Here is a 15907-nt window from a genome sequence, read left to right as displayed (position 1 = left end):
ATGAACAGTCACAGCAAGGAGTAAGATGATCCAAAAAAAGATCCTTCAGGCTAAACAACCCCAGATCCCTCAGCCGCTCCTCACAGGACTTGTTCTCTAGACCCTTCACCAGCTTTGTTGCCCTTCTCTGGGCATACTCCAGCACCTGAATATCTTTCTTGTAGTGAGGGGCCCAAAACTGAACATGACAGTTGAGGTGCAGCCTCAACCGTGTTGAGCAACAGGGGGACCATCACTGCCCTAGTCCTGCTGGCCACCCTATTTCTAATACAGGCCAGGATGCTGTTGGCTGCCTCGGCCACCTGGGCCCACTGCCGGCTAGCGTTCAGCCAGCTGTCAGTTCATCTACTTTCCTATCCTTGGCCACTAGCAGATGGTTAAAGACTATAAAAAGAGTGCGTACAAATTGGTCCTTTCAGAGGAACATCCTCCTACCTTCTGGCAATAAACAGTGTAAAGGTCTTCTGAAACAGAGGTTCTGTACAGTCTTACCTTCAATAGCCACTGTTGGACTGAATGAAGAAAGAACAACATAAGCAATGATTGAACACTTCCTGAAAAGGAACAGTGGCAGCTACTGAATCTTCAGTGCCACCACATACACCACCCTGGGTTTTCCTCAGAGGTCTCCTGTCTGATTACTCACCAAGTTTGACCCGTTTAGCTTGTGAGATCTGACAAAATCACAGCCTGAGTTGGAGCATCTGGGATTTAACTTTTATTTATAAAACTTAATTAGGAGATTTTTTCTTTCTTTCCATTTTTTTCCAGCTCTTCACTGTTAAAAAACATATAACACCCTACATAGGCACATACAAACAAATAAAACAAGTAAAAGCAAACCACAACAGTCAGTGAAGTTACTTGCTATAGAAATAGCAGTGCTGGCATTAGCACTTCAAAGGGAAAAGCTATTTTAAAATTTAACTGCTTGGCAGATGCAGCAGATATAGGACAGGAACCAAAGAGAGGTGAGGAGGGAGGGAGAGTAGGAAGAGGAGAAAATGAGCGGGGAGGGATAGGAAAGCAGATGAACTGTACATTAATTCAAGGTAAAAATAGCCAAACTCGGTGTACTGGCAGTGAAATGCTGGCAATGTGGAACCCAGTAGCAAAATCCCCATTGGCTTCAGGGAAATCTGTCTTTCACTCTGCATCAATATTTTTACTCTTAGGTACGGTGTCAACACAATTCCTCAAGGTATTTATTTCTGTTTAGTTCATAGTTGCCAATCACTTACACTACAGCAATTCTATAAATATTGTGAAGTCGAGAAGGAAACTGACCCTCACTACTGTTTTCAGCACTGCATTGGAAAATCAGGGTAAAAACCTTTTGGGTTTTAAGGAATAAATTACTATTCATACCGATAGTATTATACAACCATAAATAGCCATTTGTTTTATATTATACTCCTGTATTTTGAAGCAACTGGTAAAGAGTTTCAGTCCCTTGATTCCTGGGATTTGCTGTCATCTACTACACCACTGAACTCCTGATGCAATAATGATTTTAAAGACAAAGCTTTAAAACAGTATGTTTAGTCTGTAGTGCAAGATATATGGAAAGGTTAGTCTACATCGATGTATAACTGATTATTCTTCAGGCTGAAAAATATTAATGGAGAAGTATTTTATATACAGTCAGTCGGATTGCTGTGGTAACACTGAATAACCTTAGCTGGCTCATTAAATCCATCCATGATAGATTTTTTTTGTTTTCTGTTCTTTGCCAATAGTAGTAATAATCATGTAGATAAGTCATTAGACTATTACAACTTTGTCATTTATTCTTAAATCTGTTCTGAACAGGATTCAGATAGCATGGTTAAAAAGTTACTATCCTTGCCACTGTTGTTCCAGAAGATTCTTCAGTTAAAGTACATCACAGTAAATATGAAGAAACATATCCATATCAAAGTAATTTTCAGGATAACCTTCGTCTTGATATGAGCAGTCCATTTCATAAGCACTGCATGACATCATTTCACATGAAGCTTTGAAGGAAAGGAGATACGTTCTCTTCAGTGATCCTAAAACAACTATGGCAGACACATACACTTTTACAATGGGGGATCACACTCCATCAATCAGGTAAAGTTTTCTGAGTGGCGTATGGGAAGCAGGTACAAGCTCATAGCTCCAAATGTATCTACCTTGTGGAGAAGCTCATTATACAGGAGAGGGCAAAGGGTGACCCATGAACTTATGGGATTGTAGTGGAAGGACTGTACTTGGCCCTTTATAAGGACTGTAAAAAAGGCAGAACTTTACAGCTTCACTGAAGAGGGCACAATTTCAATTTAGGCTTTTTTGGCAAATTATTTTCTCTCTTCTTTTGTAAGAAGGAAAACGAGAGCAAAGTAGTCTGTTAAGAAATACCAATTTTGTTTGTTTTTTTTTTTTTTTTTCCTGAAATTTGCATTTAAAATTAGCTTTGTTTATCTAGGTGCTCAGAAAATGTTGGGTGGGGATTTTATTTATCCAGACATTATGGAATGGCCATTATTCTTTTAACAGGATAAAGTCTTGCTATGATTTAAGAGAATACAGTAAAAGATTGTGAAGACACTAACACAAAGTAAATCCACCATTTTCAAAGCAAAATGTGAAGTCTTGCTGATCAGCCAAGTGAGAGACCGATAGATGGTTGTTAACAATAATAATTCCCCATACCTTTATTTTATTCACTCCATCTTTTGTGTTTCCTCCTGCTTACTTCTCCATGTCTGTAAAGTGCAGGCCTTTTGAAGTTCCGTTGTCTATATGGTTGGGCTGACTGTTATTTAATTACTTTTTTAAAAATCAGCAGTTTTGCTCCATGGCCTCAAATGTTGAAGTCCCTGGCTGAAAAACAGGTTTGGTAGCAGATAAGTCTCAAGGAGAAAACATTTAAGGGAAATGCCTAAGGTAAAAAATAAAGAAATATATCTAAAATACAAATAATTTAATGTTTAAAATCATTGGGCCTTCATTTTCACCTATGTAGCTATATTCATTCTGGGTTAAATGAATCTGAGGAAATGCGGAAAGTTCTAAACATAAAATTATAAAAAAGTAATACTTGTGAACTAGTTACACTTTGTTCAGCTCCCAAACTATTTTTTGACTGAGTCTATTTTATAGTAGCCTGGAGACTGAATGTGCTACAGCTCCCTTAATACATTGCAGTTTTCAAAGTTAAGAGTTCTCAGCAACTCCTGCTTTCCGGTTGAAAACGTTTTCAGCTGTTTACACGTGTATCGTGAAATGGACCTCTCACATCTGTGCCTACATTTCTAGAATTCGGCTGAGACTTTGCCGTTGACCCATGACAGAGGAAGTTGAAAACATTCGACTGAAGTGTTTAAGATTTGCATCACAGAATCAAGATCAATAGCACTTTGTCTGAGGCAAGCTGTCCTTGCCTGGAACAGCCTAACTACAAAATATCAGAATTAAGGTGAACAAGGAAATACACACTTTTTATAGATGAGGAACTGAAGAAATGACAGTAATTAAAACAAAAAAGGGTAGCCCTTGACTTCATTTAGGTTTTGATATTTGGTCTCTTTGTGATGGTTTATACTATTTCAGTTAGCTTTTTTTCTTGGTAAGTATATACTTTAATTGGGTCATTTTAACACATCAGAACACTATGGGATATTTTAACTAAATAGAATCCACATCTCTTGGACTCTAACCCATCAAAGCTTACTCAGTAATTATTTTAGTCTTGAAAAGAACAGGCTGACATTAAAAGAACTTACCATAGTTGTACAAAAAAGAAATCACCAAAGACAAGAAAATAATGGTATTTGTATTATTCTGATGTTAATTATCTCTTTTGTTCTGGATTCTACTCTCAAATAATAAACTTAATCTTATATTGAGCAATTTTGCCTTCAGTTTGGTATAAATAACTCATGTCCCAGTCAGTTCTTTTCACAGGTGCACCTGTAACAGAGGAGACCTGCTTAATTAGACCTCCCTCTCCCAAACGCTCAAAGAATCATTGTATTCCTGTGGTTTTAGGTACAACATAATGTTCTAAAAACAAAACAAAAGCCATATGAGAAAAATAAGCCCTTCACTATTAAGAAATAATGCTTTGTAGACAAAGGCTACCATGCTCGTTAACACAGAAAATAGATTTGTTTGCCTCACAAATTGTTGTAGATAGGCTTAATCGGTTATTAACTCTACAGGTAGAGATAATTACAAAGCTTTTAAAATATGCCTTCAGATTTGACGTGGCCAACCTAGCAAAACTGGGACCCAATTTTTCAGAGTGGTTTGTGCTTTCAAAACCCAGCTGATGTTGATGTGGTAACTGTAGGTACTCATCTCCTAAAACCATTCTTATACTAAGTATATACTAAACATAAGCATAATAACTAAATATAATAGTCTTATTCTAAGTATCCAGTATTTAAGACATCAAAACCAGAGGCACTTCTTCAAAATTTTGTTTGGTACAGCAAATCTATTTACATAATCTGAGTCTTCTGATGCCATTATACAAGTAAAATATAACAAGAACAAGAAAACTCCCAACCTCCTAAATAGTGTCTTCAGTCATTCCCTAGCTCAGTTTTTCTGGTTTTAAATAAAATGTTCTTTTTAACTTTTTTTGAGTTTGCTTCCAAGAAATGGTTCCCACACTCTTACTCAGAACAATCCTCCATAGAAAACATTCTGGAGATTCCAAAATGTATGTGCAGTCAGTTGTCATTGGGGATTCAAAATTGTCACTAGAGTTCAGAGTTGGTTTGGGGAGCAGAATAGTGGTGCATCCTCTGGAACTTTAGTGAACTTTTATATCATAGCATTCTTTTAGACAGTAACTGTTCTAAAATAATTTCAAAGCAAGCCAACAAAAATCTACAAGCGTTCTATGCTGTATCATTTATTCATCAGATCTGCCACTAGTAGCAATGATAGCTTTGCATGTAATTTGTTAACTAATTGTTAATATAGATGGTTTAATTATAGAGAACATACTTAAAACCTATAAATATAAGAAGTAATGCTTAATTTTAGGGTTTCTTTCCTCTGGATGCTTGAGAGTTTTGGATATGTGGGCTTGTCCTAGGTATCCAGAGGACTCTATATGAAAAATCCCCAACAAGGTAAGTAGAAATCTAATTAGAACTAACTAAAAGACTGAGTCCAGGCCTAGTGAATGACACACTAAATTTGATGATGTTAACGGAAGATATATGTACACCGTATTTTACCACCAGATGCAACTTCAGCCTGCCTACATTTTGAGCTGATTAGAGGAAATCATGTTCAAAACAGAAGCCACAGATTGCTGTGATATAGGGTGTTGTAGCTATGCTTAGCGTTATGCTACTGAAGCTATATAGCTGCTGGATGGCTCATATTTAGTGAGAGCTGGTTTATGTTGCTTCAGAGAACGGGCAGGCAGAAATCATATTTGCCTTTAAATGCTCATATATATATCTAACAGTGGAAGAAGAACTAACCTCAGAATTTTTTGCTGAATATGACCAACGTTTATTTCTCTCATTATGTTTTTTAGAATTATTATTATGTTCCTTATTATTTTTTCTGCTGTGGTAGCAGGCATCAAAGTTGAAAGTAAATATACTCGCATGGCATTTTGGTGAAGTTCTAATTTGAGTCATGTTGCTCAATTTATTCATAAATGTTAATTTCATGATGTATACAAAACCATGATCTAAAGCAATACTTCAGATACTTAAAATATTTTTTTAAAAAGTAGACATTCCCACCCCCCCAACAGCCAAGTTAGCAAGGGATAAAATGGTATTTTTCTTTGATATGATATATAATTTATGATGCCAAGCACATATGCCATCTGTTGACTGTTGAACATAACTAGAAATATGACATTTTTGGAACATAACAGCAATTAGAATATTACTAAAATGCATTGAATACAATGGGCAATCATGGTAATCATGTAGATAACCACAGAAAACACGGTACACTGAAGATGCACTGGTTATTTGATTTATGTCTTTAAAATCTGCATAATTTGCAAGAACTCTTTTGTCTGTTTAGTGAATGTGAAGGAACATTTTATCACTGTGATTCTCAATGCATATTTTATAACTTTTTCAAATGTGTTTGAGCATGAAAGAAAAAGGGAGGTACTTCCAAATATTTGCACCCCAAGTCTTTCTTATAAATTAACGTCTCTAAGTTTTCATTGCTTCCTCATAAGCGTGATATCTTTCAATAGCACAGAATACGATCTATGGGACTGTGGTTCACATACATAAGACAAAGAGAACCAAGATACAGGGTGCTGGAGTGAAAAGTCTAAGCTACATGTACAAGGCCACTGAAATGACAAAAATTGTTTTGTTAGTGGGAGCACTGTGGCTAGTTCTGGACCAAAGTGGCCTATCAATAATAGATTAATGGTCTTGAGTCTCCACATCCTACTAGAAGCTGTTGTATATGGCATGCTTGAATTCTCAAGAAAATAAGATCTGATTCTGGGTAGAATTACTGTGTGGGTGTAGAGACGTTTGGATCCAAGGTATTACGTACATAATTAACAAAGATGTATCTCAAACCCTGAACAATCAGGGAAGCTCTGTGTTGGAAAATCTTTTCAAAGATTAACACATTAATAACATTTGTGGTGAACCGAATGGCTAAAATCCTGTTCTTATTTCAGAGGATGATAAAACTCCCCTTGATTATGCCAGGAAACATCAGGCACAAGTAACAAGCTGTACATTCTGCTAAAGAATGCTGACACCTCATACCTGTTGTTAACGCTTTGAGTGACTTATTGAGTAAACAACTGAAGTGACTCAACATTTATAGAAGACAGAGCATGTGAACAAGGGTTATATCTTATTTTGTCTAGAATGCCATGTGGTCTTATAAAGGACATTTATTCTATCTGACCCTCACTTCGTCTATAATCCCTAAATAAGGTTTTCTTCACTGCTTCTGTCTACTGAAAGTATCAGATCTTCATGGTATGCAACATCTCATTCTATGCAATTGCACAGTCGCCAGCATAATAGAAACAGTGTTAGATGAGTCTCCCAAGAACTGAGGTCCTGAAAATTTACATCCAGCTCTAAGCATGCAAAGGTATGGATTAAAAAAATATAATTAAAATGTAGGCTTTAAACAGTTATGCACATGTACCTCATATATTTTTCATAGCACCGTTGCTTTCTAAATTTCTAATAACCTCACAATAGCTCCCTCTTATGCATATTTGATGTGAAACAATATCTTTAATGGAATAGTTGAAATGAACTGTGGTAAGTCCCTGTTAGGTATTTTTCCATTTTGCAAAGTGACAAGAAGTTGCAAACTACAGATTAGGTTCATTTAGATGAAAAGAGTTTACATCTCAAGGCAAAAATAAAATCCTAACATTTAGGGGAAAGGAGGAGATATTTTTTTTGCTTGTTTCCATTTCTGTCTTTGAGGTTCTGCTAACTAAAGCATTCAAGTTCCAAGGCTGAACTTTAATCTGGATTTATTTATTTATTTATTTTAATACTCCTGGGATCTCTGTGAGGAATCTCCAAAAAGAAATTGTGGTGATTCTTCAAGGACAGCTTCAAGAAGTCGGAGTTCTTAAATACAGGCCACACTATTCCACGGTCAAGAAACACATGGAAAAGCCCTGCTTATGAGCCAAATTCCTCTTTTTGTTGGTCTACCCATGTATCAAGACCTCATTGTCAATGCTTTTCTTTGGAAGAGCTGGTGTCAGGGAACACTTTCTGTCTTCCCTTTTTTCCTGGCTTGAGTATCTTGTGAAATTCTAGTTTTTAGAGCTAGGTTGGCAAGGTAGCACCTTGGGCCTGGTGACGAAGGAAGTGAGACAAAGGTTCATGAAGAAACCAGGAAATTCCAAAATAACTTTTATGATATGTCAAAGCTGTGTTCATATGATGTTTCAGGAATCTGCCACAAAGCACTCAACTTCAGCAGGCTTTGATGTACCTTCAGACATCGTCCTGGCACAAAAGCTTACAGTGAAATAGAACTTCCTTGCAGCAGTTTTTTCTGCTTTGTAGAAACAGGACCTTGAAAAGACTTCTGAGAGTGAGCTGATGATTGTGTGGCCTGTTTCTTGTTAAAGTCAGAGTCTTAACATTTTAAAGTTTTTAATAAGCATTTTAGTTTAGTTTGCTAGCATGGAGGCTGCTCATTATGAGCTAATTGTTTCAAAGAATTGCTGAAAGTGCTTAAATGTTAAATACATGCTACTGTAAGCAAATATTCACAAGTCTTTCAAAACAGATGTTTGAGAAATGGTAAGCTGTCTGCTCATGGTGGCAGTACGCGAAGGACATGAGGAAGTGGGATTAAATATGCTCACAACTACATGGATGCTAATCCACAATGCTGCTTTCTTTAATTTTCAATTAAATGTGTAAGGCAGCAATAACACTAATCATTTTTGTAAAGCCAGGTTCACTGCAGACACCAGTAATTTTTGGCTTTCCTTTGTTCTCCCATTCACTTCTTTGTGCGGCTTTTCTACCTACTCATGCCAGGGCAGGGCCTTCCCAGTCCTGACATCCATCCGCTCACATCCCTTGTTTTCTTCTGTCAGCTAGGGTTTTGTGTATTTTCAGTCTCTGTGCACACATCCTTTCTTTTTTTTTCTTTTTTATTTTCTTTCTGTTATTTGTTTGGGAGAGGATAATTTTGGTTTCAAGATATCCTAAACTGTCTAAGGTGCAGTAGCAGGGTTGGATAGGAAGGCATCAAGGGTGCCATCCGTTACAGACAACTGCAGAAGTACTAAAGCTGAGATTCTGCCAAACACATGGCGAAAGCTCCATTGTCCTCTCTTCCCCCTTTTGTTGTTTTTCCTGATACATCCCCAAATCGAAAGCATTCTGCTGACTGATTCCTAGAATATTGCCTGGTATTGACTGGCTAGGACATTCAGCAGATATTGCATTACAAACAGATAGACAGATGTTTTTACAGTGGTAATCTGGCCTTACAAACTTTAAAGAACTGATATTTTTACTTTCCCATCTTTACTTGTTATTCTTGTAGTTTTCAGTTGTTTTTTGTGCTACCTTGTTTACAGCCAGTTTTCTTTGGCAATCTGATATCTGAATACCATATGGTTTTGTTTATGGTGGATACATTTGCAAGCATTTACATATGTAGCACGTCATAGTACTTTGTGGCCATTAAGGCATCTGTGTGAGAGCTCAACCCCCAGGTAACAGACAGACCCTTATACATGTACATATTACTATTACAGTAAAAACAACCAACTGCTTAATGATCGTCATATTTTTCTCATTAAGTTAAATAGATGGGATTTCTGATTTTAAAGCATTGAACACAAGAACTAATTGCAGTAGTTCAAATCTACTATTAATCTATATCACAAAATTCCAAGACAGTAAATACATTACTACAGCATTATACTTGGAGCAAGCTTATTTTTCTACTTGCTGAACCTGGAGAATTGTGAGTTTTGGTTTTTTGTTGTTGTTTTGGGGGTTTTGTTTGTTTGGTGTTTGGTTTTTTTGTTTGTTTGGTTGGGTGGGGTTTTTTTACAGAGCTAAGAAGAACCCCTCTGATCTGATTCCAAGAGTTCATTAGAAGAGCAGCTCTGCACAGGTAAGCAAAACCTGACTTCCAGTTTCCCTTAGCTATGATTTTCTCTACTTCTACATTTTAACCATTATCACTCATTTATTGTAACCCCCTGTGGCTTTTGATATACCCAGAGCTTTTCAGCTTGTCTCCACAAATTTCTCACGACCCTCTACTACTGTTCACAAGTGTGCCCCTCCTTTCTATTATTATACCCTTTCTTTTCATGGTGAACCACCCGCAAACTATGTCAGAAGCTCAAAATAAGAAACAGAGTTTGCTGAATCAGCAAGTGTCTTGAAAAATGTAATTGAAAAATACTTTGCTGCTAGGACAACAAAGAAGGAAAAAATTTATTCCTTGCCCAAATGTCCAAATCACACTCCTTAGGCTCCTTGTAATATGAGTACATGCATGAACTAGCTTTCTTTGTTTAACATTTGTAATGAAGTACACCTTGATTAAATACCCCTTCAGCTAACTCTCTCTGGTATCTATAGAAGATTGCACTGAACTGTTATGGTTTATTCTTGTATTTGATGATTTTTCTGCTGTAAACAGGGTATGCCAGGATATTTACCACAACAAACCAGCCTGGTTAGTCTCAGTAGAGAAGTTGCAGAATGTCTGAGCAATCTTTTGCTAGCACAACTTAAACCATCACCACTGCACAGGGACCCGTTTTTTCATTTGAAAATACCTGTGTTCGAAGCAGAGTTTGAATAGCAGAGCTGAATCAGAAAGGCCAGTCATTCATTTTCTCCCCATGGGCCTTGCTCTATTAGGGAACTACGAGAGTAGGCAAAGATTTCGGTGCCTGCAGAAGCTGAAGTTAAAGGCAATATTCCGTACTCGGTATCTTACTTCACCAACCTGATCTGCCACAAGAGGGCAGAGGCTTATGTCACTCAGCTTCATCTACTGTCATATAAGAATGTCAGGGCTCTTTAATGGGCAAATTTATCATGGATTAAATACCAGGGTGAAAAATGAAATTCCATTAACTATTTTTAAATGGCTTTAGGCTAAAAAGCCAAACTCAGCAACACAACTGTCATCTCTGCTGCAATGAATACAGCTACTGTAGTGTGTTTGTATGGCATTAATTACTATGCAATTATGCAAAATGGGGGCTATATAGAAAAAGAATTTGTATGGAGAAAAGCTTTGTTAGTTTGAAAAACGTGTCAATCTGAGATACTGAAACTTTTATGTATTTACATAAATACATTTCATTGCAATAAATGGGTAGATTTTGGAGTGGGAAAGTGTCGGGAATCTGAAATTGTTATGCTAATTATATGGCAAATCACACTTTGGGTGTAAACTACTTCATGTCTCCTTTCTCTTTGTTTTAATTTTTGTTTTGAAATCTAAAGATAGACCTAGAAAAGTTTAAATTATCTGCATTTGATTAGTAAATGCCTCACAGTGAAATAAACTTTATTAAGACATTTAAGAAGCTGTACTCAGTACTTCACACATGTATGCTCCACTTAATTATCTCCTGCACTTTACTGGAAAAAGAACAATGACTGCACTTTGTATCCCTAAATCAGCAAAAAGATGAGAAAATGTTTATCTGAAACTTGATCTAGTCTCAAACGATGTTCCAGAGTTTTTATTAATAAGGAGTTTGAAAAGCACTAGTTGAACAATACAGTTTAGCTGGCAAAAATGAGTGAATCTGCTGCTATAGGCATAAATAGGCCTTCTTTTAGAAAAGAGAGAATTGGAAACCATGGGTACATGATGCTCTGACCAGCTGTCATAACAACCCACTGCTGGCTTGTGGCTGATTAGGTAATAGGGAAACTATCAATACAGTAACATGTTATATTCTGCACTGGTACAATGGTTTTGATGAAAAATGAGGACATGAAAAAAATCAAGCTCACTGTTTTCACACTGGGGTAATTTCCGTTGCACACACTGATTTTCATCACATCAAAACTTGTTTCAAGTGCAAGTTGATGGAACTATGACTTAAAGATTTGTAGGTTTAGATTCCTGCCTCCCCACCCCATTTTCTACCGTTGTTTCATGAAAGAAAAAAATAACATAGAATGTTTTCTAAACATAGAACCTTACAATTCTATTCAGATTTTTTTAACAAGCCAACTTTTCTATAGTTTATCAGCTGATTTAACTACTGAAATGAAACCTTCAATACCAATAAGTGATGCATTTGTCATTAACACACATTACTTGAAAAGACCAGGATTTTCCATTTCCTCTTACAGATATTGCAGCTGTAAAGCAAGAACAGTTCTTGCTTGTCTCAGAGTTTTTTTACTAACCATCAGCTTAGTAGAAGACTATGCTGCAGAATAAGAGAGGAAAAGTTAATGCTCTTTAAAATTTAGTTAAACCATATTCTAACAAAGTACAGATTTCTGTACAGGGAGATTGCTACCTCATCCTTCCTCCAATGCCTTCTTGAAGATACTAGTGACACAATTAATGGGAGGAGATACAGCATGAATCCCTGCACATTTACAAGCTCACAAAACTGATGGTGATGATTGTAATTACCAAGGACAGCACAAAGGAGTTAGTTATAAAATTCCATTAAGATAACTGAGTTAGCACATTGCTTTGTCAAAACCAAAAATCTACCTGTAAGAGAGGAAAAAACTGAACAGCTTTTTCTCTATCTTAACGAATCTGGAAAAAAAAAATCAGAAACCTTCCTCATTTTTCTTCTTAGGTAAGCAGATTTCATATTCCAGAAACTGGAATAAATCCTTTTCAGAAGATTTTAGGTGAGAATTCTGTTGCGCAATTCCATGGCCACTTCTATCCACCCTGGCTTTTAGATTACAACTTGGAATCTTTTGTCCTAGACCATTGATAAAATGGCTCCAAAAAGTACTCTGCATTAAAGCTACTGGGGACTTTAAAAAAAGTGGGAGGTTGTGGTTTTATGATTGGAAAATAGACTAGTCTGCCATCTGGGAATCTGGATAATCCACAGTCCCTGGCTTTCCCATAGTCCCTGGATCTGCAATTGCCCATGGGCTACCAAGAAGCCAGTGAGCTCAGGTGAGCTGTTGGGAAACTAAACTGGACTTTATCAGAAACTTATCTGGTTTCATTCAGAAGATTGATCACAGTTACCACATTTCCATTTTTTTCCCTGACACACCAATGCATTCTGATAGAAATGTTCCATCAGAGATTTTCTAACCAGGCACAGTCTCAGTCTGTGTAATAAATTAATTTGTGAAAGCACAAGTGTGGCTAATGTGGCAGGGACAACACTCAAAGGACTGATGCCAGTTTATTCTCCCACTCTTAGTCTAGGCCTAAGACAATTATTACTACCCCATAAACTGTGATTATCACAGTTGATCTGACTTCCAGCACTTGCAAGAATACTAGTACCTGAAAGACCATTTTTGGAGGGAACAAAAAATGTAGTAATAAACAGTGACATTAAGAGTTTCCTTAAAGCAAGAGTATTAACTTAGGATGAAAAGGAAGGGACAAAGTATTTCCAACTCAGGCAGCAGCAAAAACTGCTAGGTGGCTGATTCTAAGAGGATGATCCAGGGGGTCACAGTTAGGTACTCAGGTACCCAACTTTATTTACTCAGTAGTAAATAAAGACAGATAAGAAATTCAGTAGGCTGGCCCACAAAAACCCTTCTGCAAGTGGGGGAGGATACTCATAAACCACTGTGAACACAGCAATGAGCCTAAAACCCCACCAAATATACTAGTGACAGCACTGCTTATTAAGGACCTCCCTGTATGCAGCCTCTACAGACTGGAATGATTTTCTGAAGAGAGGCTCTTAATTAGTCGGGACTGCCTTTTTCTGGAACTTAGCTGGCTGATGATACCTGCCTTTTTTCAAAACATCTCACCAATTGGGTTAATCTCTTCAAATGCATAAAAACTGTGAATTTGTTCTCCTTAGCCTATGCAAAATCAAATATATGCCTCCTGCTTCCCTAGTGTACAACTTAGCCACCACAGTGTGGGAAAGCTGCTTATAGCAATCATGAAAATCAGGCCTAGTATATGTTACATTTGGATTAGAATACATCAGGAACTCTATTTGCATAGTTTCCAAAAATAAAACCGTACAATAGACACCTTAAGCTCTTCAGTCAGTCTTTTCCCAGTGTCGGATGGCACAGTTTACTGAGTTAAAATCAATTGCAAATTCCCACAGATTCCAACTGAGACAGGTTATCACTGCAAAACAGTAATACCAAAGACAAAGAAATGATATAATGTATTTTCCTTCTATAACTGGATTAATTTGTACTTTATTCATATTTTTAAATGTCATTTTTATATCCAGAAGGTCAGCTATCATTCTTGTACCCTTTGAATAAGACAGCTGTGAAGGGGACTGATTAAAAAAACCTGTCATTTTAATGAAGTTTCCGTTCTCGATTGGTTTTCGCCAAGAATCTTGCACTTGCATAATACCTTACAGCCAGGCCTGACTCCTAGCCATTAGTTCTGCCAAGTATAGAAGATATCCATAAACCTTCACAACATCCTTCTGCTGAATAAAGTCTGCCAAGTTTTATTAATCTTTTTGCCACTTAATATGCCTTTATATTAGACATCTACTTCTCACACTACTCTCTTCAGACTTTTTAATTTCTTTGGACCATTTTCAAAAACTTAAATTGGAATATACTTTTCCCAAAGATTTAATATCAGTGAAGCTGTAAACAGCAAAGAAGAATCTGAAAGGACTCACCTTTTGCAAATTTAGGACAGTACCACAGCAATTAGAACTTCCCAGTGAATTATGAAAGTGCTGAAAAAAAAATTAAATTGTTCAGAAGCAGTGATTTAAATGAAAGTTAAATGGAATTCATAAGATGAACTTGGCCAAAATCATTGCTGGGAAAGGAGAAAAACGTGACTAGCAGAGGTACATCTGTGATTAGCCTACATTCACATTTTCAAAAATGTTTAAGTGACATTGGCCATTAATGGTATGATAAGAAAATCACAAGCAGTTCAGTTAAAGAAACTAAGGAAGCTATTGCACTTTCTCAGGCAAGATGCAGAAAATAACAGTGTGACTGCTCCTCACTAGTTTCACTGCAAAGTGAAATGGATTCACCTCAGTTTAAGCAAACCATGGAAAGGATATGAAAAACATACACTTCATTGCCGCATCTTCGGTGAGCTAACAATAATTCTCAGCAAAAGGAGCGAGAAGTTTTAAAACTGCAACACTTGCACCATTTCCATTCGTCAAGCCAAACCCTAAACTCCTGTTAAAAAAAAAAGAGCTTGAGATGTCTATATCACACAGTGAAAAATTATGTAGAGACATCTGAAGCAGCCCTTAACAGCTCACTTTTTTTACTGGAAGCTGCATGTTACTACAGAGCCCTGCTGGCTACAGTCATATGGTTGCATTGATCTTCCACAACATGTAGGCTCTGAAATCTCACAGGTAACCTTGCTTACCAGGGCTGTGATTTTCCTTTTGCAGGTGGGTCTACAATTGACAATGTGAGCTAAAGACTGGTCAAAACTGATGTCAAAGAACACTCTCATACAGTACTTCTGGATAGCTCTCTCCATTGCTGCTGCTTCTGCAGTGCTGAACTGTAATGCAAAAATCCTTCCCTTTAGGATCCAACCCAAAAAACCAAAACATGCAGACACCAGTAACACCCTGTGTAAGTGTGCCATGGGTTTTGGACCAGACAGGTGATATTCCTTCAGTCTTAGATCTGTCTGATTTGAAGCTGATATCAAAGATGTGCTGTTAACAGATACTGCTGTGAGAAAACACATTGTGTCATGGCTGTCACTGTCTCACTAAAACTAACTACTAGTATTACAATTTAGCTCATTTGAAAACAGTAACTCAGTGTTAGAGAACTCAAATCAGTATTCTGATACACATAAATGTAAGCATTTTTAGGTAGTAAATTGAATTAATAAAGCATCTTAAAATATTATTCACTGCAGAGCTTCTCTTTAAGGGAAGCAGTGATTTTAGATGTTGTTTTCTATATCGCAGTAAACTGAAAAAGTAGAAATTATTTAATTTCAAGAAGAACCTTTCAAAGCTGCTAGGTCTGTGCCCTTGAAAATTCCGACCTGATGTAATTTTCATTCTTTCTTGTTATGCTGTTAGTTCCACTGAAAGGACCATATTTTTGCTCCTCTATGTTGAATTATTTTAACAACGAATTTCAGGGTTGTTGTCTCAACTCTTTCATGGCTTCATAACAGAAATATTTCAACCTGTTGTACTAGGGTTTTTTTTATCTGATGCACTGAACTATTTCAATAGTGCCTTTGCAAGGCACTAAGAAAACTATGTATTATA

The 15907-nt window shown here is 36.8% G+C and overlaps 1 long non-coding RNA gene across 4 annotated transcripts in view; it reads right to left on the bottom strand.

Moving 5' to 3' along the window:
* Positions 1-49: 49 nt before the first annotated feature.
* The window catches only part of LOC308069159, a 76223-nt gene continuing 60365 nt past the window's right edge, over positions 50-15907 (bottom strand). For 2 of the 4 annotated variants that reach the window (XR_013930301.1, XR_013930304.1), the window contains one exon: positions 50-14834. This is a non-coding gene — a long non-coding RNA (uncharacterized lncRNA). The remainder of the gene's footprint in view (positions 14835-15907) is intronic. The other 2 variants (XR_013930302.1, XR_013930303.1) reach the window with 2 other exon arrangements.

The sequence above is a fragment of the Falco punctatus genome (assembly GCF_963210335.1).
Source record: "Falco punctatus genome assembly, chromosome: 9".
NCBI classification, from domain to species: Eukaryota; Metazoa; Chordata; class Aves; order Falconiformes; family Falconidae; genus Falco; species Falco punctatus.
Note: the sequence above shows the minus strand (reverse complement) of the source record. Positions and strands in the feature narration are given on the sequence as shown.